Source organism: Sus scrofa, chromosome 6 (genome assembly GCF_000003025.6).
Source record: "Sus scrofa isolate TJ Tabasco breed Duroc chromosome 6, Sscrofa11.1, whole genome shotgun sequence".
NCBI classification, from domain to species: domain Eukaryota; kingdom Metazoa; phylum Chordata; class Mammalia; order Artiodactyla; family Suidae; genus Sus; species Sus scrofa.
Window position 1 is genome coordinate 149,276,941 of NC_010448.4, and position 25,849 is coordinate 149,302,789.

Genomic DNA, 25,849 nt, shown 5'->3' on the forward strand with positions numbered 1-25,849 from the left:
GGTGAGAGTTCCCATTGTGGTGCAGCGGAAATGAATCTGACTAGGAACCATGAGGTTGCAGGTTCTATCTCTGGCCTCACTCAGTGGGTTAAGGATCCAGCGTTGCTGTAAGCTGTGGTGTGGGTCGTAGACACGGCTGGGATCTGGCATTGCTGTGGCTGTAGTGTAGGTTGGCAGCTGTAACTCCAATTAGACCCCTAGCCTGGTAACCTCCATGTGCTGTGGGTACGGCCCTAAAAAGCAAAGCAAAAAAAAAAAAAGAGAGAGAGATAGCTTCAACTAAAGCTAATTACAACTCAGTTGCCAAGTAAATCTTTTTTTTTTTTTTCAAATAATTTTTTTTTGTCTTTTTAGGGCTGCACCCCTGGCATAGGGAGGTTCCCAGGCTAGGGGTACAAGCAAAGCTGTAGCCCCCGGCCTATGCCAGAGCCTCAGCAATGCAGGATCAGAGCCGCGTCTGTGACCCACACCACAGCTCAGGGCAACACCAGATCCTTAACCCACTGAGCCTTGCCAGGGATCAAACCTGAGTCCTCATGGATGCTGGTCGGGTTCGTTAACCACTGAGCCATGATGGGAATTCCCCAAATAATTATTTTAATAACATCATTTTCTTAATGATTTGATGCTTTCAATGCTCTGCAATGACTCTCTATTAGAACAAGTCCAAACTCCTTAGCCTAGAAGGAAGCCTGGCCACTCTTTATCCATTCAACTGATGGCCTCTTAGGGACAGAACTGTCACAGAGCCTGGACTGTCTTTTTATTAACTTTTGTGATAAACTTTTAACAGCCTTCCAAAGATGTCTATGTCCATGTCCTTATCCCTGGAACCTGGGGACCTGGCGCGTATGGTACCTTACGTAGGAAAAGGGACTTAGCAGATATGAGTAAGTAAAGGATCTTCAGATGGGAAGATAATCCTGCATTATCCAAGCAGGCCCAATGGTATAATCACAATGGTCCTTACACGAGGGAGGTAGAAAGGCAGCATCAGTAGCAGGAAATGTGACAGGGAAGCAGGAAGGTGGAGTGACTGAAGAGGGGGCCAGGAGCCAAGGAGTTCAGGTGGCCTCAGAAGTTGAAAAAGGCAAGAAAGCAGATTCTCCCTGAAGCCTGCAGAAGGAACACAGCTCTGCTGACACTTGAATATATGGACTTCTGACCTCCAGACCTATAAAAGAATAAGTTTTATATTGTTTTCAACCTGTATGTTCATGGTACTTTATTACTGAAGCAATAGGAAACTCACTCTGCCATGATCATTTCCACGGCTGTTCTTTGGTCCAGGATGTTACCCTAATCGGAAATGTTCTTTTCTTCCTCCCTCTACTTTTCTAAATCTCATTTTCTACTCAAGTCCCATAGAAAACCTATGGCAGATAAATTGTTTACCATAGAACCAATAGATCACTTGACCATACTCTGACATGTATGGCTCATTTCTTCATTGATTCTTCAATATTTGTCCAATACCTACTAGGTGCTAGAGACACATGCCTTCAAGAAGCTCCTGTTCTAAGCAAGGAGGCAACCAGTGAGTCATTAGTCCACCTATTAGACTGGTGAATAAGGAGGGCTGTAGACATGGGGATAGGGGCTGACTTATCTGGGACGGCAAGGAAGGCTTCATGGAAAAGATGGTGACCGGTAGGAGCTGAGAAGCTTTAGATCTCAAATTGTTCATGGTCTCAAGCTTAACATTTCCAAAACGGTTGGGGAAGAAGAGGCAGCAGAGTGGTTAAGAATGTGGCTCAAGAATTAGCACTTCAAGGAGTTCCCGTCGTGGCTCAGTGGTTAAGGAATCCAACTAGGAACCATGAGGTTGCGAGTTCGATCCCTGGCCTTGCTCAGTGGGTTAAGGATCTGGCATTGCAGTGAGCTGTGGTGTAGGTCGAAGACGTGGCTCGGATCTGGTGTTGCTGTGGCTCTGGCGTAGGCTGGTGGCTATAGCTCCCATTAGACTCCTAGCCTGGGAACCTCCATATGCTGCAGGTACGACCCTAGAAAAGACAAAAAAAAAAAAAAAGGGAAGAATTAGTACTTCAAAATCCAGAACTAAGCTTTGCCACTCCCTGGTCGGATACTTCACCTGTAAAATAGAAATGATGGTAATACTCGTACCTACATCATCAGTTGTAATCCACCCGCAGCAATGCCAGTTGCTTAAATTGTAAGCATTTAGCATTTATTATCATTTAAAATTTTCAAGGGCAGGTACTCCTGTCAAACTTGTCTCCTTTTGCATTTATACAGTGCTGGACATATAAACTGAGTTCTTGAGAGCAGATCTAGCTGTCTTTGTATTTCTCTATCATATATCTGCACTTTTATTTTTAAATTAAAAAAAATTAAAAACTCTTTTTAGGGCTGCACCTGTGTCATAATGGAAGTTCTCGGGCCAGGGGTCAAATCAGAGGTACAGCTGGGGCCTAAGCCACAGCCACAGCAATGCCAGATCTGAGCCACATCTGCAATACCAGATCCTTAACTCACTGAGTGAGGCCGAAGATGGAACCAATATCCTCATGGACACTATGTTGGGTTCTTAACTCTCTGAGCCACACCAGGAACGTCTATCTGCACTTGTATAATTTTTTTTTTTTAGGGCCGCACCCAAGGCATATGGAAGTTTCCAGGCTAGGGGTCTAATCAGAGCTGCAGCTGCCAGACTATGCCACAGCCAGAGCAACATGGGATCCGAGCTGCTTCTGTGACCTACACTACAGCTCACCGCAATGCCAGATTCCTGACCCATTGAGCAAGGCCAGGGATCAAACCCACATCCTCTTGGGTAAATGAATTACTAGTCAGATTCGTTTCTGCTGTGCCACAATGGGAATTTCTAGATGCACTTTTAAATTCATTTTTGTACACCCTGCAGGTTAGCACAATGCTTGCCACATGGTAAGTGCTTTAGGAATGCTCACTGACTTGACATGAAGCACCAGAAAATCTCATCTATAGCCTTACAGTTGGAAATGGTGGGTGATTTATTTTCTGGTTCCTTTCATTTAACCACTTTCCAGGTATTTGGATCGGTACAGCCATCGTTTTTATAACAGAGCTCATGCTTAAGGTATCGCATAGTGGAAGATGTGGGTTTACCTTGAAGCTAAAGGCAGATTTATTGTGAAGCTAATAAAGTACTAGTCGTGCATGGACCCCTTCCAAGGCCCTGTACTTAATTTCATATTCTTTTTTCCCCCCAAAGAGAGTCCCCAGCATTGTATAAACTTCATGCCCCACAAAACCCGGATCTCTCCCTGCACAGGGGCTGAGCTTGTGAATTCTGAAGCCAGACTGCTTGAATGCAATGCTAGCTCTGCCACTTACTAACTGTGTGGTCTTTCTAGTTTTCTAATCTGGAAAACAGAGTTGATAATGATGCTAACCACTTCATAGGGATGTTGAGTGGATTAAATAAATTAATTTCAGGAAGCATCCAGTGTCAGCAATGATTATTTATAAAGAGCCTTAGGAAGTTTCCAAGGCTGTGAAGGCAAGAATAACAGTTATGAGAGGAGGCTAGAGGAGAAATTTCATGAGAGCATGAACCATCCTGTTGTGTTAACCCCTCCATCCTCAGAACCATGAAAAGATCAATGCAATTGTATTTTTCATCACTATGCCAGATTGCTTCACTTATTGTGTATTATTTTATGATCTTGTACCTGTATTTTTTCTCTCATTTCTCCAAGTAAATTGTGATAGTGGCTTACATTCACGTAATACGATGTAGGATTATTCATTCTTCCAGGAAATATTTATGGTATATAGTAGGTACTCAAAAAATATTTCTTGAATTGAATCATAACTAAACCTGACTACTTGCAAAAAATTGAGACTGAGACTCTTATGACTAACTTTGTTTTTGGTAAAATCTACATAGGATGAGTCTAATGTACATTTTGGCATAGTGAGAACTATGTGAAATACACAAATAGATACATTGAGTGCGGAGAGAGGACATTGTTGTCCTCACCTTCACAGTGTTATTGGTCATCTGCTTTGCATAAGCACCTGCCATCTAGGGGAGAATGCAGGTAGGTTCAGGGGAAGACAGGATACGTGGTATTGTGGTAGAAAGACATTGATTTGGGAATCTGGAACCTTGACTCTTCTCTTAGTTTCCCTCTCCCCAGCTCTTTGATCTTGAGCAAATCATCTAACCTCTCTGAGCCTCACTTGGTTCATCAGTAAAAAGGCATTAATAATGTCTGCACGAGCTACTTTACCAGATTGTATTAAATTACGTATTTTGTGAAAAAGTACTTTGTAATTCTAGCATACCTAAGAACTACTGCATAAAATAAGGAATGTTTGAAAAAAAGAATGAAAATAGCCAAGAGAACTCATACAAAAATGGGAGAGAAAGCTACTCAAAAGGAAGATTCTAGATACAGAAAATAAGCAAAGCAAATCATGTGTGTGTAAAAATAAATGTGGCAAAAGAAAAACAACCATGAAATAAAACAAATATTTAAAAACTACTATAGTACCTGGAATATAATAAGTACTCTTAATATTTACTAATGGAATTAATAATTCTATGTAAAATTCTATAAATTAGTTACAATTACCACAATCTAAGGAGATAAGACAAAAGTAAAAGTATATTAAAGACTATATTATAATGTGTTAATAGTGAAAAATTTGGCATGATGGTTACAGATACAAAATATATTTCTTCAAAAGAAGATGTGGTAGATATACACAATGGAATGTTACTCAGCCATAAGAAAGAATGAAATAATGCCATTTGCAGCAACATAGATGGTCCTAGAGATTATATTACTAAGTGAAGTAAGACAGAGAAAGACAAATATCATTTGATAGTGTTTGTACATGAAATCTGAAAAAATGACACAAACAAACTTATTCACAAAACAGAAACAGACTCATAGACGTAGAAAACAAACTTGTGGTTACCAAAGGGGAAGGGGGGAGGAATAAAACAGGAATTTGTGATGAATAGACACACACAACTATATGTGTAAGACAGATAAACAAGGGCCACTGTATAGCACAAGGAGCTATATTCAATATTTGTAATAACATATAATAGGAAAAAATCTAAGAAAGAATGTATATATATATATATAAAGAATATATATATAAAAACTGCATTGCTTTGTTGTACACCTGAAACTAACACAATATTGTAAATCAAGTATACTTCAATAAGAAAAAATGTCGAAGAAGAGCCTAGACCTTGGATGAGTAATATTAGGATCATTTTGATACATAGGTTGTTTATCTTTGTAAACAAGATAGGTTTGTCATATTCTGTACAGATCTATGAGGGAGACTACTTATGAACTTTCCTTTGGGAAGGAAATTTATTTTTTATATCCATATTCTATCATTGAGGGATTTTAATTACAAATTGTATTAGTTGAAAAATATATATATTTGTTCAAAAATATGTTTTACTTCTGACCACATTCCAGCATCTTTTCCCTGTGTGGTTGCAGTGCACTTCTTCACAGATCTCTCTTGTTTCTACTCTTGTCCCCCCCCCCCCAGTTTACTTTTCACATAATGGACAGCATGATCTTTCAAAAATGCGTATCATGTCACATGACTCCCTTACTACAAGTCCTCTGCCAGCTTCCCCTCTATACTTGTAACAAAATCCAAGCTTTCTCACTATGGCCTGCCAAGCCCTTTCTGATCTGGCCCCTGCCTACTTCTCTCTGTCCTTACCTTTTACCACATACCCCCTCGTTCCCTGCGTTCCAACTTCTTTGGCTTTGCTGCTCTCTGAAGACAAGACACTTCTTCCTGCCTTAAGGACTTTACACCTTCCCTTCTCTCTGCCTGTTCTGATCTTTCCCTAGATGGTTGCGTGGCTGTCTCCTCATCATTCAGGTCTCAGCTCAAGCAGCCTCTACAGATAGGGATTCCCTGACTATCTGCCTAAGATTACTTCTCCATACCCCTATTTTATCACTCTCTGAAAATGACAGAACACATTTGCTAATTTGCTGGTTTGTTATGATTGTTGTCTGTTTTCCGTTGAAAAATAAAAGCCTCAGGAGGGTAAGGACTTTATTTTTTCTTTATTCCAGCTTCAGTTTTTCTAGTCTTCATTATAAAATTCTTTCTTTTCTTTTCCTTTATGACTTTTACTTATCACTTTCTTCATTTCCATTTTCATTTACCTCCTTATTATGCCCACTTCTCCCATTTAGGAAGGTTAAATCATTTTTGGAATTCATAGGGCCCTGCTGTCCTAGTCATTTAAAAAGAACAGTCAGTTTTTATACAGAAGATTCACATTCCAGAGTTCCCTGGCTCATTCAAAAAAACCATTGAAATAACAAATACTTTTGCCAAAATTATACATGCCATAATAGCTGGCTCATTCTCTTCTTAGAATTCTATGCAACATTGCCCCATAGCAGACAATGTTGCTTTGCCATGACTCTGTGTGTGCGTGTGTGTTGGTGTGTGTGTGTGTACACTCACCTGGGAATGTTTGTATGTATCGACACTATTCTTGGAAGGAAGTATACCTTTCCTCAGGTCCCATGTTGCCACATTTCTTTTATCGTAAGTAACTAGAATAAAAATGTTTATTTTTATCTTAAATATAAGAGGCTGCATCTCCCTGGCACAGCCCTCACTAATTCCTGCCCATTTGCCTGCTTGCCACTGATTGGCATGGCTGCCCCTTGGGTTCTGGGTTTAGCTGTTCGCTCTCTGTTGTGGTTCATTTTTCTCCTCTGTTGCCTAATATAACACAATGTGCAGAAAAGCCCTGGCACTGTTTGCTGGCTACATGTTTTGAATTTTCCCAGGGACTCTTTGGCCCTGTCAAACATTCTCATCCCTCCTCTGTGCACCCACACTTTTTATATATGCCCACTTTACACATTGCTCTTCCTCGGTTTCACAGGTCACAAATCCCTAGCAGTTACCCACCGCTGCCTAACCCAGAATAGACTGTCAGTTACATTTGTCAAATAAATGTTTTGTGACGATTTTTCACTTTCCTTTTGAAATTTTGATCTTCTTTGGGTTTGTTCATCCACATTTCTACAGGTATAATCAAGTGTAAAGGAGGCATGTGTCACACCGACTTTCAGAGAGAAGACCCTCCCCATAAGACAGATGTCTTTGATTATGCAGTGCAGCTTGCCCATGTAAACCTCTTGCATTGTTTGGAGATCCTATCCCATGCCAAGGATCTAGCCACCCACAAGCAGGCACATTGCTGTCCAAACAGATGGACAAGGGAGATAGGCAAGCCAAAGCCCATGGACGAACATGAAATGAATTGGTGCAGAGAAGCCAAAGGTATTGGAAATGAATGCTAGTCTTTGCTGTTCAGTTTCCAGTGTAAGGATGGACCAGTGTGGATGAGGCTTCGATACTGAGCTGCAAACAAAGGAAAAAGTGAATGAGTACAATAAGCTGGATGTTTCAACAGGTGCATGAAAGCCCACACGAGCATGAGTAGCTCCGAAATGCTTAAGTCAGTGCACCTTTATGTCATCTTCAGCGGAGTCAGTTCTGAAAAGACACCCCTGGGCCAATCACCCATCAACAATCATTCATTCTTTATTCAAAAAATATTTGTCGAGCATCTAACATGTTGGAGACACTGGTCGGCACCAGGTAAGTAAACGTCCTGACACCAGACTCGTGTAGTCTCTGCTCTATTAGAGCTTACTTTCTATAATTAGTACATAATTAGTTATTTAATTATAATTATAAGTGCTGTGACATACAGGGAGCTAAGATGATGTATAAGGGAGGCTCTGGATGTGTAGGATCTGGAAGGACATCTCTGAGGAAATGATATTTAGGTTGAAATCTGAAGAATGTGTGGAAGTTGAAGTGGGAGGGGGGTGTGGTGGAGCAGAGAGCAGGGGAACATTCTTGACATAATAATATCCACTTTATAATGTCCCTTTGAAGTAGCAATTAGCTGTTTAAACTTTTGAGAAAGGGAATTCACTCCCTCCAGAGACATTTGGAGTGCTCTGTCAGTCACACCTTCATTTTGAACCCAGATCTACCTCTCTGAAGCTTCTTATCTTTGGTTTTATATTTACTTCTTAGGACCTTGTGGAACGAGCCAACTCCCTCCTGTGACAGCAATGGTTCTTCAAGGTTTCTCCCCTGTGGGCAGTTATTTAACCTTGCAAAACCTTGGGTTTTTTTCATCCATATCTGGGGCTAATTAATAGCATCTATTTCAGAGAGTTGATGTGAAGATTACATGAAAGAGTCTATATAAAGTGCTTGGTTTAGTGCTCAATAAATGGTAATTTTTACCATGATTATTACTATATAAAAGTCATCTGTATACTGATCTTTATTATTGGATTGTATACTCCTTAAGGGAGGGACCATGGAAAAAGCACGCATTTGGAATCAGATAAATCTCAGATCAAAGCCTGGCTGAAATAAGTACTAACTCCAGATATGTGACCAGTTCTTGTAGACATTCTAAAAATCATGTTCTCACCTTACTTCCCGAAATTATTGCAAGAATCAAGGAGTTAATCCAAGGCAAGATTTCAGCACAATACCTTGCATTTAGTAATCAGTGTTCAATTAATATGTATTTCCTTTCCCCGTTATGGTCCCCCAGTGGTTTGCACAGTATGTGGTTACTTACCTGTGTATTTATAATTCAACACCCGCCTACTTCTAAAAAGTATGGGGCCTGTTAGGTAGTAGCTAGTAAATATTTGTGAATGAATAGAATGGGCAGATGAATGAAATTTTGCCTACTTAACCACCTTTCTTATAGGGGAACTGCGGAAGATTTCCCCAGCAAAAGGTAGAAGCTTGATGTCTTATAGATGAAGACTGGGGAGACTGGGAAGACCCATCCAGGGTACTGACACTGGTCTTCGGGGGCCAGGATCCCTGCTCATGCCTCAAGCTACCTGTAATGAAAAGTCCAGTGTCTGCCACCTGTCTCACAGATCTGTCCTGAGGATTAATGAGATCATGTCTGTAGATAAAGCCTGAGAAGTCTTCAGAAGGAAATTACAGGTAAAAGTCTCATTCCACTGACTTAGGCTGCTGAGAAGAGTTCTCAATAACAAAGCCGTGGTCAGGTAGTAGTAGGTGGCTTTTAAAAATGTTCTTCTGTTGATACAGCCACTTCTAGACCCTGAACTAACCTGTGGGATAAGTTCTTTCTCAGGTCCCCACACTCAAATATTCTGGAGGACTGTCCATAATCGCCTGGGTTTTAGCTAAAAATACAATTTCCTGGGCTTTAACTTCAGGTCCCAAATTTGCAAAACTCCAGGAAGCACCATTTATATGCAACACAATGTGAATGGTGCCCCCTGGTGTTGTTCAATGAGGCAGCAGTGCTTACTTCAGACTCACTGAATGGGGATTTTTTAAATTTTTAACAAGCACTTCAGGCTCATTATCATTGAGAAACATTGTCAACATTGAAGAAAGTGACTGTTGTTTCCTTTATTGGTTGGAGGAATGGGGATTTGCTAGGGGAGAGGGGAACAGCAATGAGTGATAATGAGCTCTTCACACTTTTACCCAATCCCTGGGTAATGATAAACCAATTAGGAAAATAATAGCTAACATTTATTGAGTAAATTTACTAAGGTCAGGTAAGGTCCAAGGCACTCTGTAGCCATCATCTCACTTCACCCTTACAATAACTTCATGAGATTGTTGTTATTATTATCTTCGTTCAATAAATGAATAAAATGAAGGTCAGAGAACATCATTCTGGTACATGGTAAATATTCAAGAAATGTTAACCATTATTATAAGTCTATCTGTGAAAATACTTTCTATAAATCCATTGCTTTAACATCCAGGTCAGAATAGCAGCTTTGATGACAGTAATGACTGGGGCATGGGCACTGGGTTAAGCTTGGGTGGGATTTTTGGGGTCATATGAAAGTGACAGGCACCAATGGAGAGGAGAGCAACAAGGAGAGGAGGACTTGAGTAAAAAGGTGCTTTGTCTGGCTGACCTTTTCTTTTTCCCCAAGAGGAGAGGGGGAACCGCCTATACTGCATCCAAAAACTTGCCAGTTTTTATAGTGTTTTCCTACATAGGATACGTAATAAGTAGTGGGTTCTATCTGAAAATCTATTTTAGAAAACTCATAAGTCAACTTTTGGAATATAATCTGTTTACATATTGTGGGCTATGATAGAGCATGTCCTGTGAAGGTCCTTTTCAGAAGTCAGATTTAACCAGAGGCTATAAACACCAGCTAATATTCTGGGAGGTGGGGGTCAGGGGAAGAGCATTCTTAGAGAATTGGAGTTTTGTTTATATCAAGGAACAGATCATCCAGAGAATCAACAAGTAAACACAGGCCTTAAATGACATTAGATTTAACTGATAGTTATAGAACTTTCCACCCTGAAGCAGCAGAATGTACTTTCTTCTCAAGTGCATGTGGAACATTCTCCAGGATAGAACACATCTTGGGCCACAGATCAAGCCTTGGTAAATTTTTAAAAGTTGAAATTATCCCATGCATTTTCTCTGTCCACGATGCAATGAGACTAGAAATCAACTACAAGGAAAAAAACAGCAACAAAAAACATGAACTCCAGGAAGCTAAATAATATGCTCCCGAACAACCAATAGATCATTGAAGAAATCAAAGAGGAAATCAAAAGATACTTAGAGACAAATGACAGTGAAGACACAAAACCCAAAACCTATGGGGACACAGCAAAATCCGTTCTGTGGGAAGTTAATAGCAATACAAACTCAGGAAAGAAGAAAAAGCTCAAACAACCTAACTTTACACCTACGATTCCATTATGGCAGAGATCACCATCAATCTCATTCTCTTCTTCCTGGATCCAGAACTTGACTGTATTTTCTGGTTTCTTTTACAGTTAGATGTAATATGTGATATGGAATTTGAGAGAAGGTTGTAAGTGCTACTTTCTAGCACTTACAACCCATCAAACCTTCCACTCCTGCCCCTCATGACTTTTCATCCTTCTGGCTGACTGGAGTGATGATGCCCAAGGCAACCTTGACAGCTGTGTGTTGAAGATGGCAGAGCTGTTACCAGCCTGGATCCTTGAAAGACTGTGTATAGCAAGCTACCTGTGAGCTGAGCTCTTTCCTGGGCGTTGAGTGAAAGATGAACTTTCTTTAAAATCCTTTGAGTTTGAGGTGGGGGGGTCTCTACTGTGACTTAGTTTTATCTAATAAATACTTCTGTGGTGAACATTAATCTTTAATCTTTGATTAACCTTGTGCTTTTTTAATAGCCATCTTGCAGGTATTGTTTTTGTTTTGTTTTTTGGTCATCGTTGTTACTTAAAAGCTCTCTAGTTTAACCAATAGGAACCCTTATTGGGAACAAATAGATTTTAAAAAATAAGTGGAATTTTATGAGCAAATAAGGATAGCTCTTCCTTTTGGCAATTTCACCACAAGCAATATTCAACTTGAAATCAATGCTGTTGCCTTAGGCTGATGTTTAATGTAAAAAAAAAAAAAAAGAAAGAAATTAGATACATTTTCAATTCAAGATTGTCATTTGTGATTATACCTTACTCAGCTTTCCATCAGCAAAATAATAGAGTAAGTACTAAATGCCAGGCTAGGGGCTGAAGAAATACCAGAAAAGGTGGAGTTTATTCAAAATCATGTATTTAAGTCAACACTTAGTGATAACCTATATGCCAGGCCTGGAGATTCAAATATGAATAAGACATTCTCTTAAGTTGAGGAACACATGCTCTAGTGAATAACCATTATGACTTTATAAATGGTTCACTTTTTTAAAAGGGGTTTTTCTTGTTTTTTAACCAGCATAGACTATTTGCCAATCCACTAGGCAGCTAGTAGGATGCTGACAAGATTAATTCAGAAAAGATTTGGATTTTATTCATTACTCGATAATATTTGTTGAATGTTGAATGATGGAAGGGAATATAATGGGCCATCTGGTCCAGTATCTTTTTTTTTTTTTTTTTTTTGCTTCTTAGAGTGATACCTGCGGCATATGGAAGTTCCCAGGCTAGTGGTTGAATCAGAGCTGCAGCTGCCAGCCTACGCCGAAGCCACAGCAACACAAGATCTGAGCCGTGTCTGCAACCTACACCACAGCTCATGGCAAAGCTGGATCCTTAACCCACTGAGCAAGGCCAGAGGTTGAACCCACATCCTCATGGATACTAGTCAGGTCGATTACCACTGAGCCACGACGGGAACTCCCAGTAACCCTTCTGATATTCCTTTAGAGCACTTCTGCTTGCTGATGTTTTAGTCTTTCTGAATACCCCTGGAGAAGGAAATATTTCTACCTCCTGAAACATACCCAACTTTCAACAGATCTTATGCTAAAAAGTTCTTCTTTGTAAAGAAACGAGAGACAGGGAGTTCATGTCATGGCGCAGTGGAAATGAATCCAGCTAGGAACCATGAGGTTGTGGGTTCGATCCCTGGCCTTGCTCAGTGGGTTAAGGATCCGGCGTTGCCACGAGCTGTGGAATAGGTCGCAGATGCGGCTCAGAACTGGTGTTGCTGTGGCTGTGGTGTAGGCCAGCAGCAACAGCTCTGATTAGACCCTTAGCCTGGGAACCTTCATATGCCACCGGTGTGGCCCTAAAAAGCCAAAAGCCAAAAAAAAAAAAAAAAAAAAGAAATGAAAGACAGAATGATAAAAGGTGTTTTTTAAGGAAAAGATTATGGATTCTAATAATTTTCAGTCCTTGCATCATTGTCTCTAATAACTGTTTCCTGAGTCCTATTCTAGGCATTATGATCAGGGTTGTGGCAAAAGAAGCAGATAAATGATTCCTTGATTCTTTCAAAGAAATTGCAGTCAAGTTAGGGAAACAGGTTATGCGCCCCAGGCATGCTTCTGCCCTAGTTCATTTGCACTTGTTGTTTCCTCCACCTGAAATCTTCTTTTTCCAGATACCATATGGTTCACTCCCTTGCCTCTTGAGGGCTTTCTTAAATGTTATCTTCTCAGTTAGGCTTTTGCTAATCATACTATGTGAAGTTGAGTAACTACCCCTTCCTCCAACAATCCAACACTCGCTCTTTTCCTTCCCCGCCTTATTTTTGTCCATGTTATTAATTTGACATGCCATAAACATTAAATTTTTTTTCTTCGTTCTCTGTTTCCCTCCATTAAAATGTAAGATTCATAAAGACAGGGATTTTTGCCTTTTTTAGTAATATTTGATAAATAGTAGACACAATAAATATTTATTGAATATTGTATAGTGAATATGTTTGTGGGCAAACATAACAATCTAAAAATATGTAGTACAGATTTGCTCCCCTGAATAGGTATAACTCATCTTTCTCTCTAATCAATTAATAGCTCATTCCTGAGATGATTCTTAGGCTTTTTTTTTTTTTAAGTATTCATTTCATTGTATAGTTCTTTGTTTTTGTAACCATTAGGACAAAAATATTTTGGCTTTTATTAAGAATATTTTCATATGATGAATGGGTTCCCATGCATTATAGATAATTCAAAAACATGGTAAGTTGCAAAGAAGAAAGTCCATGTGATCCATTGCTTCAATATTCAGAACAATCACTCAAGATTTTGATATTCATGTCTCCTCCCCATCCCCACCCCACCCCCACTGTCCCAAAATGGAGCATTCCATGGTGCCTTTTGTAAACTGAGTGGCGTAAAGTGAACAAGCAATTATCATAGGATGATTTTGCAAACTGATACAAGAATAAATTGAGATAAAGCATAGGTGCTCGTAGGCAGAGCTCAAAGCTATGGTGGCTTGATGCTGAGATGTTGAGTGTGGTTCCCCAGGCGAGGAAGCTTGGTGGTGCCACTCTTTCTGTCTGGTGTGTGTGCTGCCTCTATGACAGTTCCTGCAACACACATGCTGAACTCTATTTTCACTTTTTGCCTTTTTCCTTAAAAGCGAAAATCCTCTTTGGATTTCTTTTGGTCAACAAATACAGGTACTAATGCAGGTCTTTTGTGAGAGCAAAGTGGAGTAAAGCAGATTCTGGAAAAGTGGGGGATACCTCTAGTTCCGTCTAGTCTTTTTTCTAGGTATATATTCTTCACAAAAAGACTTACACTATATGTGTTTTGTATCTTGCTTTATAAAAATGTGACATTTCTAATAGCTACGTGATATTCTATTACATAAAAGTCTCATAATTTGTTACACCTTTTTCTTATTTTTTGGACCTTTGGATTGTTTCTAACAGTTTTTAGAATATGTAATGCTGTAATGAAGATCTATATAAATAAATCTTTTCTGAGACTATTTCCTAAAGGCAAATTTCTAAAATGGAAACCATTGGTGAAAAGGTATGATGTTTTTGTTTGCTTTCAATAGAACAGAAAAATAGAAAGAGTATAACAAACTCTTATTTTTAATCACATAGGTTTTATAGTTGTTAACATTTTGCCATATTTGCTTCATATATATATTTGCTTCACATGCACACACACACAGACATATACACACACTTTTTTTTTTTTTTTGTCTTTTTGCCATTTCTTGGGCTGCTCCCGCAGCATATGAGGTTCCCAGGCTAGGGGTCCGAATCGGAGCTGTAGCCACCAGCCTATGCCAGAGCCACAGCAAAGCAGGATCCGAGCGATCTGCAAACTATACCACAGCTCACGGCCACACCAGATTGTTAACCCACTGAGCAAGGGCAGGGATGGAACCCGCAACCTCATGGTTCTTAAGTCGGATTCGTTAACCACTGCGCCATGACGGGAACTCCACATTTTTTTTTTTTTTTTTTTTGACTAAATCCACAGCATGTAGAAGTTCCCTGGCCAGGGATCAAACCTGAGACACAGCAGTGACAACACTGGATCCTTAACCTGTTGCACCACCAGGGAACTCCTGCTTCATCTGTTTTTTAAAATAGTTTTAGCAATCTCAACAGATAAGGAATTTTACTTTATTTAATATAATTTAATTTTTTTGCTTTTTAGGGCCACACCCATGGCATATGGAGGTTCCCAGGCTAGGGGTCGAATAGGAGCTACAGCTGCCACCCCACACCACAGCCACAGCAATGCAGGATCCAAGCCACATCTGCAGCCTATACCACAGCTCTTGACAACGCCAGATCTTTTAATCCACTGAGCGAGGCAGGGATCAAACCTGCAACCTCATGATTTCTAGTCAGATTCGTTTCTGCTGCACCATGATGGGAACGCCCGGATAAGGAATTTTAAAGGACTGTTTAAAAATCATAACCATTCGTGACAGCATGAATGGACTTGGATGGTCTTATGCTAAGTGAACTAAGTCCTCCAGAGAAAGACAAATACTGTATGATATCACTTATATGTGAAATCTAAAAAATACAACAAACTGGTGAATATAATAAAAAACTCATGGGTATCAGTGGGGAGAGGGAAGTGGGGACAGTATAGGGATAGGGGATTAAGAGGTACAAACTATTATGTATGAAATAAGCCAAAAGGATATATTGTACAACACAATGAGTATAGCCAATATCTATAAATAAACTATAAATGAAGTGTAATCTTTAAATTGTGAATCACTATATTGTACCTGTATAACTTTCATAATATTATACATCAAGTATACTTCAATAAAAATTATAACCATATTATAATGTTCACACACAATAAAACAAATAACAATTCTTTACTGTCATTTTGACTTTTCTAATTGTTTCAAAACATCCTTTTCCAATTGATGTGATTGAAATAGTATTCAAATAAGATCCACTTATAGATTTGGTTGTTTTGTCTTTTAAATCTCTTAACTTTTCCTACCTTTCCTTTTATTTTTTTCTCTCATGTCACTTATTTGTTGAAGAAATGGAGAGCTGGCCACATAGGATTTCCCACACTCAGTATTATCTGTTGGCTTTCTTTTAGTTATTTTATACATTCTTCAATCCATTATGTTTTCTTAGCTTAGAGCAGTGGTTCTCCAGCTAGTGTGCATCAGAGTCACAGAGAGGGCTTGATAAAGCACAATTTGCAGACCCCACCCCCAGATCAGTAAATCTGGGTGGGCTTGAGAATTAGAATTTCTAACATGTTTTCAGAAGCTTCTGATGCTGATGGTCCAAAGACCATACTTTGAAAACCACTGCTTTTGAGGGAAGATTAGATCCCTTTAAAAGAATGGTTAGAACTTTTAAAAAATACACATATTCAATAGTGTACAGCAGTGTGACCGTAGTTAATAATATTATATTGTATCCTTGAAGTTGCTAAGGGAGTACATCCTTAAAGTTCTCATTACAAGAAAAAAAAATTGCAGAGTTCCTGTCGTGGCACAGTGGTTAACGAATCCGACTAGGAACCATGAGGTTTCGGGTTCGGTCCCTGCCCTTGCTCAGTGGGTTAAGGATCCGGCGTTGCCGTGAGCTGTGGTGTAGGCGGCAGTCGCGGCTCGGATCCTGCATTGCTGTGGCTCTGGCATAGGTCGGCAGCAACAGCGCCGATTCAACCCCTAGCCTGGGAACCTCCATATGCCGTGGGAGCGGCCCAAGAAATGGCAAAAAGACCAAAAAAAAAAAAATTTTTTTTTTTTTATGGCCGCACCTGCAGCATATGGAAATTCCTGGGCCAGGGACTGAATCCAAGCCCCAGCTGCAACCTATGCTGCAACTATGGCAAAGGCAGATCCTTTAACCCACTGTGCCACAGTGGGAATTCCATTCCCTTCAGTTTTGTACTTTGAAAAATTTCAGTCTTACGGAAAAGTTGAAATGTGTTGGAATACTTTTTTGGCTTTTGGCCTTTGCTTTTGCTTTCAGAAGGGCACTAATGTAGAAAAGTACGAGTTTGTTTATTTTACCACATCCTGCCCCAAAGTGAGTATTAACATTGAAATAAATCTTGATTCATTTGATGAATAGGAAAAAAAAACATTTTTTATTGTTATTTCTAGTCAAAATTATTGGGTTACTGGTAAGGTTTTAATTTAAAATACTTTAGAAGCCGTTTCTTAGCCGTGGCTCTACAAATCGTTCATCTCCTTTATCCATTTTTCTATTAGATCTTTAGTGTTTTTTTCAAAATCAATATCTATGGGCTCATTACGTATTAAAGGTAATTGCTCTTTCTTATGTTTGTAATAGATAGTTTTTCCAGGTTATTGATTTTATTTTCCTCCAGATTATTATTTAAGTTTTTTAAAATTTAAGTTTAACTGATACAACATTATAATAAATAGTAAATCGACTGTACTTCACTTTTAAAAAAGGTATAAATTTAAGTTTATTTGTCATCCAATGTTTTGACCTGTTTCTTGGGGATCTCTTCTATTACTCTGGAGAATCCTTCCTAATCTGAGATAACGTTTGTTCACTTAAATTTTTCTTCTAGTTTTTGTTTATCTATTTATTGTATTGCTATATCTAACTGTGGCATCCAAATGGAATTTATTTGTGTGTTCTAGGAGGATTCTTATTTTGGGTGGCCACCTTGCAGAGGACCATAGAATTTTGGGTGAGCCCCTCAATGCCTGGATTTACTGTTGGAGAGACTGTGCAGTCTACATTAGATAATTTACTGTGAAGCGTGGAAACATTTGAAAAGGTAATGCAGACAATACACAGAAGAATCACTTGTCACAAGTAATTGTAGGCAGTCAAAAAGAGCTGGGAGAGTGTATGAATCATGACGTAAAAACTGGGAAGGGCAGGCATTTGAGTCCAGTCAGTGGCTATTATTGAGCAAGCTGGCCCTCAAATGAGATACAAATTTCATAGCAAGAGAAGCAAGTCTGGAGAACAAATCATTCTGGTTTGTGTCCCAGTTTTTGTAATATAGGACATTTTTCATCAGTCTTTGCTTTATCATTTTTTTGCATGCTTTTTGTTTCATCTCTTATCTTAACTCTTGGTTTACTGAATCATGATATTCATAGGTATGAAAAATTTGACTTCAATTTACATGAACTGCTGGGATGTAAACAAAGCTGCAATATGACACCAGCCAAAATAAACAGCTGCCATATTGGGGTTCAGTGTGACTTGAAAAGCTTGTATAGTTGTCAAACATCTGAAGTCTTCATTCTAACTGACAAAATAAAGATTCAACTTCAATTAATAAAAGTGCTTTAATCATCTTGTGGGCCCTGGGAAAAATGTTGAAAGGTCTCTTTCCCAAGATCTTTGCACTCAGAGAGAGAGCATCCACACTTTTGTGGATTCTTGGCACTGGGAAAACCACTTAGGATCTAAGTAGGTCTCTATTATGAATACCCCTACTTCCCAAATAAATATCAGTTGCCAAAGGAAAGAAGTAATAACATAATTCATTAAGCAACTCTTGAGATGCAACTCCTGAATATATTTTACTTTATTTAATTGCTACTAAATTCCACAATATAATCATTATTCTTCACATTTTATTGAGATGGAGTTTCAGAGACATTGAACAATTTATCTAAAGCCATATGGCCATTTATGTGGATAAATTGGAATTGAAACTGAGATATGTGCAAGCCCAAAGTATGTGCTTTCTCTTCCACTCCTTTCCATGTTTAAACTTTCCTCTATAGCCAAACACCAAAACTGAAATATCTACACATACCAGGCAGAGAAGGTAGAACAGGACATTTAGGGACTAGGATGAACTGTGGAAGCTCATGCCTTGTTTAGAGGGAAGCTGTCAATCAATTTCAACCAGTGGTTGCCATGGAAAATGTAGGTATAGTGTTATTAAATATTCTGACTTAAAAGTAAATAAGTAAATAAATAAATACTATTCTGACTTTTCAAAAGAAGCCAGAACCCTGCACTTTGATTTGAAATCTGTGAATGTTCAAATATTGGCAATTATTAAAATTGTTTTAGTTGTGTGCACCATATAAAACATATCTGTTGGTTGTATTTAATCTCTGCCTTATACTTTAACTAATTAGACTTCTGCATACAACAAGGGATTGGAACAGCACTGTCCATTATAAATAAAATGCCATCCATTATGTAAATTTAAACTTAACTTGTAGCCACATTTAAGAAATTAAAAAGGGTGAAATTAATTTAATAACCTATTAAAACATACAAAATATTATTTTAACATATAAAGAACACAAAAATTATTAGTAAGATATTATACTTGTAGCATATTTCAATTTGGACTAGCCTTATTTCCAACGCCCTTAGCCACCAGCTGCCACTATAGTGTATGAGTAGAATATACCAATTTCTCCCAGGTAAGACGTGTTTATTCAGAACTTTCTTCTCCACCAGGAAACCATGCCTGACCCGGCTGTTCTCAGACTTTGTCAAAAGGAGAATTTCCCATTCTTTCAGCTGTGACAGACTTGATTGTTAAGACAAATTGGTGAGTAAATTTACTGTAGTATCTTAGGGACTTTTGCATCGAGTAATTTATTAGCAAACATGAAATTTGCTCAATAAATATCAATAACGAAAGTATAAAGGATATCAGCTTTTCAAACTGATAATTAATATTCCGAAGGATAGAACTAAAGTGTTTATAAATTAAACCTAATGAGTAGTTTATTGGAATTGTCATTTGCTGTTGGGATATGGTAATTTCATTTATGGAGCATTTGGATATAAAATTTATAGGGGTTTGGAATGGAGGTCAGTGTGAAGATTAAAGATGACATTCTTAGGGAGTCCCTGGTGGCCTAGCAATTAAGGATTTAGTATTGTCACTGCTGTCGCTCAGGTTTGATCCCTGGCCCAGGAACTTCCACATGCTGCAGGGATGATTAAAAAAAATGGTATTCTTCGAGAACTCTGAATATAGGGATGGCTATTTCTAATCAGTATGGCATGTAACGGGTGCCTTAGCTCAGGTGGCCTTAGCAAAATACCACAGACTAGATGGCTTAATAATAGAAATTTATTTTCTCAGAGTTCTGGAGGCTGGGAAGTCCAAGAGCAAGGTGTGACCATTTTGCTTTCTGTTGAGGACTTTCTTCCTGGCCTGCAGGTGCTATCTTCTCCCTGTGTCCTCCAGTGGAGGAGAAAGCAAACTCTCTGGCATCTCTTCTTAAAAAATCTCTAATCCTATAGATTAAGGATCTACCATTATGACCTTACTTAACCTTAATCACTTTTGTAAAAGTCTTATTTCCAAATATGTTTCCATTGGGGGTTCCATTGGGGTGAGTGGACACAATTCAGTCCATAGCAGCAGGTCTCAGAGACAGATTAAATTAAGAGTTGCCTTTCCTTTCTTTTTTTTTTTTTTTTTTTTTTTCTTTTTTAGGGCTGTACCCGTGTCATATGGAAGCTCTAATCAGAGATGTAGCTGCTGGCCTACACCACAGCCACAGCAACATAGGATGCGAGCTGCATCTGTAACCCACACCACAGCTCAGGGCAACCCCAGATCCTTAACCCACTGAGCAAGGCCAGGGATCGAACCTGTGTCCTTATGAATACTTGTTGGATTTGTTTCCTCTGAGCCAGGATGGGAACTCCCAGAGCCAACATTTTTAAGGGTACGTTAAATTCATCTAGCTCTAGAGATGGGGGCAAGTGGCTTATGTGCACAATAATCCTGAGAAGGAGCTTTGCCTATTTTGAAGGTTCACAGTGTCAAGTTTTTCTTAGGCCCATCATTTAGGAGGTGGTCAAAGCAGCAGTTGAACCTGTATTTGCTGGTTCCACCACTCTAGTTACCTTGAGAGGAATGATCGAGATTGGAGATTGTGGCAAGACTGTATTTCACATACTTAAAAAAATTTTTTTTTATTAAAGTATAGTTGATTTACAATGTTGTGTCAATTTCTCTTGTACAGCGAATGACCCAGTCCTACATATATATACATTCTTTTTCTCACATTATCTTCCATCATGTTCTATCCCAAGAGACTGGATATCATTCCCTGTGCTATACAGTCAGACCTCTGTTCTAAATGTAATACTTTGCATCTACTAACCCCAAACTCCCAGTCCCTCCCACTCCCTTCCCCTCCCCCTTGGCAACCACAAATCTGTTCTCCATGTCTGTGAGTCTGTTTCTGTGTACAGACGTTTTCTGAAGTGGCTCTTTGCAAGCCATGTCTTTTAAAAGCTGTATAAACTTCTCTCCTAGACAAGAAAGGGACTGTGGTGGAGCCACAGAGGACCCAGAGACAGTTAGTTTGGAATCGAAGAAGCCTGTGGAATTGGATGCTTCATGAGAAAAGGCAGGGCAGGGATGACAACTGGCTTGGAAGCATGAAGCCCCCTCCAAGTAAGCCAGCTGGAGTAGAAATATGAGACTGAGAGATTTCCTGAGGCAGCAAGTCCCCTGTTACAGGCCCTTTGTGGCTTTCACTGTGGGTGGGAAGGGAGTAGTTAAGGTCTCAGAGCCAGATTGTCCACCTGTCACCCCCTATCACCGTTTCATTTGGTTAACACCTCGCCCCTCAGGGGGCCTGTGGTGAAGGCCACCCTGGCCACATCCTTTGTAAAGTTCTGCTCGACTCTGCAACATCCGTTTTCATGGTTCTTAATCCACTTGGGGTCTACATCAGCCATCTTCTAGGTAATTGATGATGCTGGTATGCAGCATTAATGAAGGAGTGAGTTGTTCATTGGTCGCTGTGCCTCTGTTGTGGGTATTTATGAAAATTCCAGAGCCTGTGTATGCCATTCACGAGAGCTTTGTTCATTCAGTGAGTTTACTGAGCACCTACTCTGTGTCAGATTCTGCCTCAGGGACTGGAGTTATATCAGGGAACAAAACAGATCCCTGCCACCGAGGAGCTCACTTGGAGTTGAGTAGGGATGGGGAATCAGTAATAAAATATATATAATAAGTAAGTAAGTGATTTAGTATGTTTAAAGGGGAGAAGTGTATAAAAAAGAAAAAGTCAAGCAGTGTGAGGGAGATGAGGTGGGTTGCAACTTGAAGAGGGTGGTCATTAGATTAAAAATTGCTTATTGGGAGTTCCCGTCGTGGCACAGTGGTTAACGAATGCCTTGAGCTGTGGTGTATGTCACAGACGCGGCTCGGATCTGGTGTTGCTGTGGCTCTGGTGTAGGCCGGCAGCAAAAGCTTTGATTCGATCCCTACCCTGGGAACCTGCATATGCCGTGGATCCAGCCCTAGAAAAGATGAAAAAGACCAAAAAAAAAAAAAATATTGCTTATTGGAAATAGCAATTAGAAAAGGTGGAATTAGAAAAAATAGAGCAAGGAACAGGGATGGGGAGGTTGGATTGAAATCTCTGAGTGCTCATTAGAATTAGACTTACTCATATTAATATGACTTTCACAAAATATTGTTTTCATTAAGTATATTATAAAATAAAAACTCACAGATTTATCTTCTGTTTCTCTTCTTTCTTTTCTTGTCACATCTCCATTTCCCCTCCTTTCCCCCCTTCCTTTGTTTCTTCTTTCCACCTTCTATTTTCTTGAAATAAAAAAAATCAGAAGCTGTGATGCTTGCCCTATAGAAACTTACAATTCAAAGAATAAAGAAGGCCTCCACAAAGCCATGTGAGAGCAATTTGCTGATGATAAAGTGAATAAGCTATAGTTATTTAAAATGACTGATAGATGAATGGTTAAAACAAGTGGAATTACTCAGGCAACATTTGGCGGGAGGAGGCAGGTTCATTTTGATCTGGGATGAAGGAACTAAAGATAGAAAGAAGGGCAAGCATCCTGAGAAGTTATATGGGCAAGTACTTGGAGGCAGAATCAAGCAAGATATGTTCAAGGATCTGTAGAGCTATTTATTGACTTGGATGAAGGGGACAGATTTAGCTGGATGAATAATCTTGGAGAAATAGTGGAGTGGGAGAGTATAACTTAAGTGTAGATTAAGGATGTAGAATGCTGGGAGTTAGAATTTTTAAATACTGTATTGAAAGGGCTGAGAAAATAGAACTTGAAACTCTCTGAATCTTAGTTAAGCCACTGAACCATGTTGAGTAAAGAAATGACCTCTTCAACTTACTAAAAATCAGAAAGTACTGACTGTTCCCAGACTTCTGATCTTTTATTATATAATTAGAATATATTCAAATATATATATATATATATATATATATAGAGAGAGAGAGAGAGAGACAAAAGAGACAGAGACAGAGAGAGACAGACAGACACAGTGAGACATGGAGAGAGATAAGGAGAGAGATACAGAGAGAGAGACAGAGAGAGAGCTATTCATAAATACAGTTTTCTTTGGGAACAACCAGTTCTATGTCCTCTCCTTATTTACAGCATCACTCTGTTGTCTGTTGACTTTCTCTCTTTGGTAGGGTCCTTCTTAGTTTGATGTTTCTTTTATATTCAGCTGACTATAATATCTTTATTTTATTTTATTTTATTTTTTTCTTTTTAGAGCCACACCCGCAGCATATGGAGGTTCCCAGGCTAGGGGTTGAATTGGAGCTGCAGCTGCTGGCCGACACCACAGCCACAAAACGCCAGATCCGACTGAGCCTTGTCTGCAACCTACACCACAGCTCATGGCAATACCAGATCCTTAACCCATTGAACGAGGCCAAGGATGGAACCTGCATCCTCCTGGATACTAGTCAGACTCGTTTCCTCTGAGCCGTGAAAGGAACTCCAACTGTACTACTTTTAAAGTGGCACAGCGGAAAAGAATCTGATTAGGAACAATGAGGTCACGGGTTCAATCCCTAGCCTCACTCAGTGGGTTAAGGATCTGGTGTTGCCCTGACCTGTGGTGTAGGTTGCAGACGTGGCTTGGATCTCACGTTGCTGTGGCTGTGGTGTAGGCTGGCAGCAACAGCTCCAATTCGACCCCTAGCCTGGGAACCTTCATATGCCATGGATGGGGCCCTAAAAAGACTAAAGACAAATAAAATAAAATAAAAAAAGTAAAGTTAAAGAGAAAGTTCAGGTTGAGATGTATCTTTCAAAGAACTGAAACAGAGGTTAGAATGGAGCTCCCTTAACCTCCACCTAAATATCCCTTTTAGCAATGCGGTAATAGAGTTCTTTATGCTTCAGCTCCTGCTTATGTTGGTCTTTATGTTTCTGCCCATTCGTTTCGTGCAGCTTCAGAGGTGACTTTTCAATGGGCCGTCTGAACAGTTTACCACACATCCCGCCACTGAGCACTTTTCATGTGCCGCTTCCCAAGAGGGGAATTCTTTCTTCTTGGCTACATGATCCAAGCTTATTTTTCTCTAGATACATCTTAAAATATCTTATTTGTGGGTGTTCTCAATTTTTATTTCTTTCTTGTTTTCAGGGCTGTTTCTGTTGTGGGTGTGCTATTGCCATGGTGCTTATACAATGATAGAAAGGTAAAAATTCTCAGCCGATCCTTTGAGTTTACTTACTGTTTCATTCTCTTACTGCTGACTTGTAGTCTTTCTGGTTGATAATGAAATGGGACAGGAATAATGTGGAGGAAAAATAAAATCCAAAGAAAACCTCACTTAACCCGTTATTTCCAAAGCACATCCAAGTAATATATGGCATGTGTGTATTAAAAATTATCCTGATATAGAAGGATGGTTCCTTGGGATCCCTTAAACTTTTTCAGGAGATGTACAATGTCAAAACGATTTTCATACTAATACTAAGATACTATTTGCTTTCTTTACTCTGTTGGCATTTGCAAAATTGTGTAAATGCATTACCCCATGGTGGATAAAACTGTTGATGTCTTAACATGAATCAAAGTAGTGGCACCAAAATATGCCACTACTGTATCATTGTATTTATCATGGCCATCAAAAAACAATGCCAATTTCTTAAGAATGCCTTGATGAAGTGATAAACATGATTAATTTTATGAAATCTAAACCCTTGAGTACACACATATTCAATCTTCTATGCAACAGAATGGTAACTACTCATAAAGCACTTCTGATGCACACAGAAACATGATGGTTGGAAAAACACTTCTGTGAGTGAGGAGCCACTTTTTTTCATGGAACACTATTTTTACATGAAAGAACAACTGACAGGCAAGCTACATTTATTCAAACATTTGGCAGACATTTTCTCCAAAATGAATGAAGTGAGCCTGTCACTTCAAGGAAAAACAACTGACAGTATTTGTTGCCAATGATAAAATTTGAACTTTCATGTGAAAATTAGAATTTTGGAAGATTTGTGTCTGGCCTGTGAACTTGTCAGCTTCCTAAAACCTAAAGACATTTCCAGTGAGATGGGGGGCTATTAATGAAAGCGATTTTTTTTCATTTCGTGTAATGAAATGTGTCAATGTTTCAGAGATCTGCATAACTCAGTGAACTAATACTTTGCAAATGACCAGTGCATGATGTTATAATATCATATGTGAATAAGAGATCCACTCAAAGCACAAGATAGATCAGTGTATTTTAATGCAGCAAAGAATGAAGAGTTTATTGGTTATCATTTCAGATTCCACATCTCCATGAGCCTAGCTACTACATGTCAAATTGGTAGAGTATCAGAGAAAAATATCCATAGTTACCTGAAAAGACTACTAAAATACTCCTCTCTTTTCCAAATACATTTCTGTGTGAGGCTAGATGTTCTTTGTATACCTATATCAAAACAACATACAGCAACAGACAGGCTAGATGTTAAAGAGATTTATATACATGGAAAACAATGTCACTCTTCTCACTATCTTGGAGAAAATGTAGTTTTTCCCATAAAAATGTATTATTTATTATTAACATGTAATTTATGTAATAGGTTATAAGGTTTATTATTTATATTTATAAATTAGGAAAGAAACATTAAAAAATTCTCAGTGTTAAGCTTTGAATATCATCAATATCTGTGTGGGTCCTATTGTACAGCACAGGGAACTATATCCAATTTCTTGGGCTAGACCACGAAGGAAGATAATATAAGAAAAGGAATATGTATATGTATGACTGAGTCACTTTGCCATACAGCAGAAATTGGCATAATGTTGTAAATCAACTATGCTTTAATAAATATTAAAAGAAAAAA

The 25,849-nt window shown here is 38.9% G+C and overlaps 1 long non-coding RNA gene across 2 annotated transcripts; it reads left to right on the top strand.

The window, feature by feature from the left end:
* On the top strand, positions 5,197-19,336 carry LOC110261216. 2 transcript variants are annotated; one of them, XR_002345164.1, is made up of 4 exons: positions 5,197-7,626; positions 8,074-9,018; positions 17,389-17,528; positions 19,190-19,336. It is a non-coding gene; the product is annotated as an uncharacterized LOC110261216 (long non-coding RNA). The 2 variants fall into 2 exon arrangements; XR_002345163.1 differs by having other exon boundaries at positions 5,197-9,018.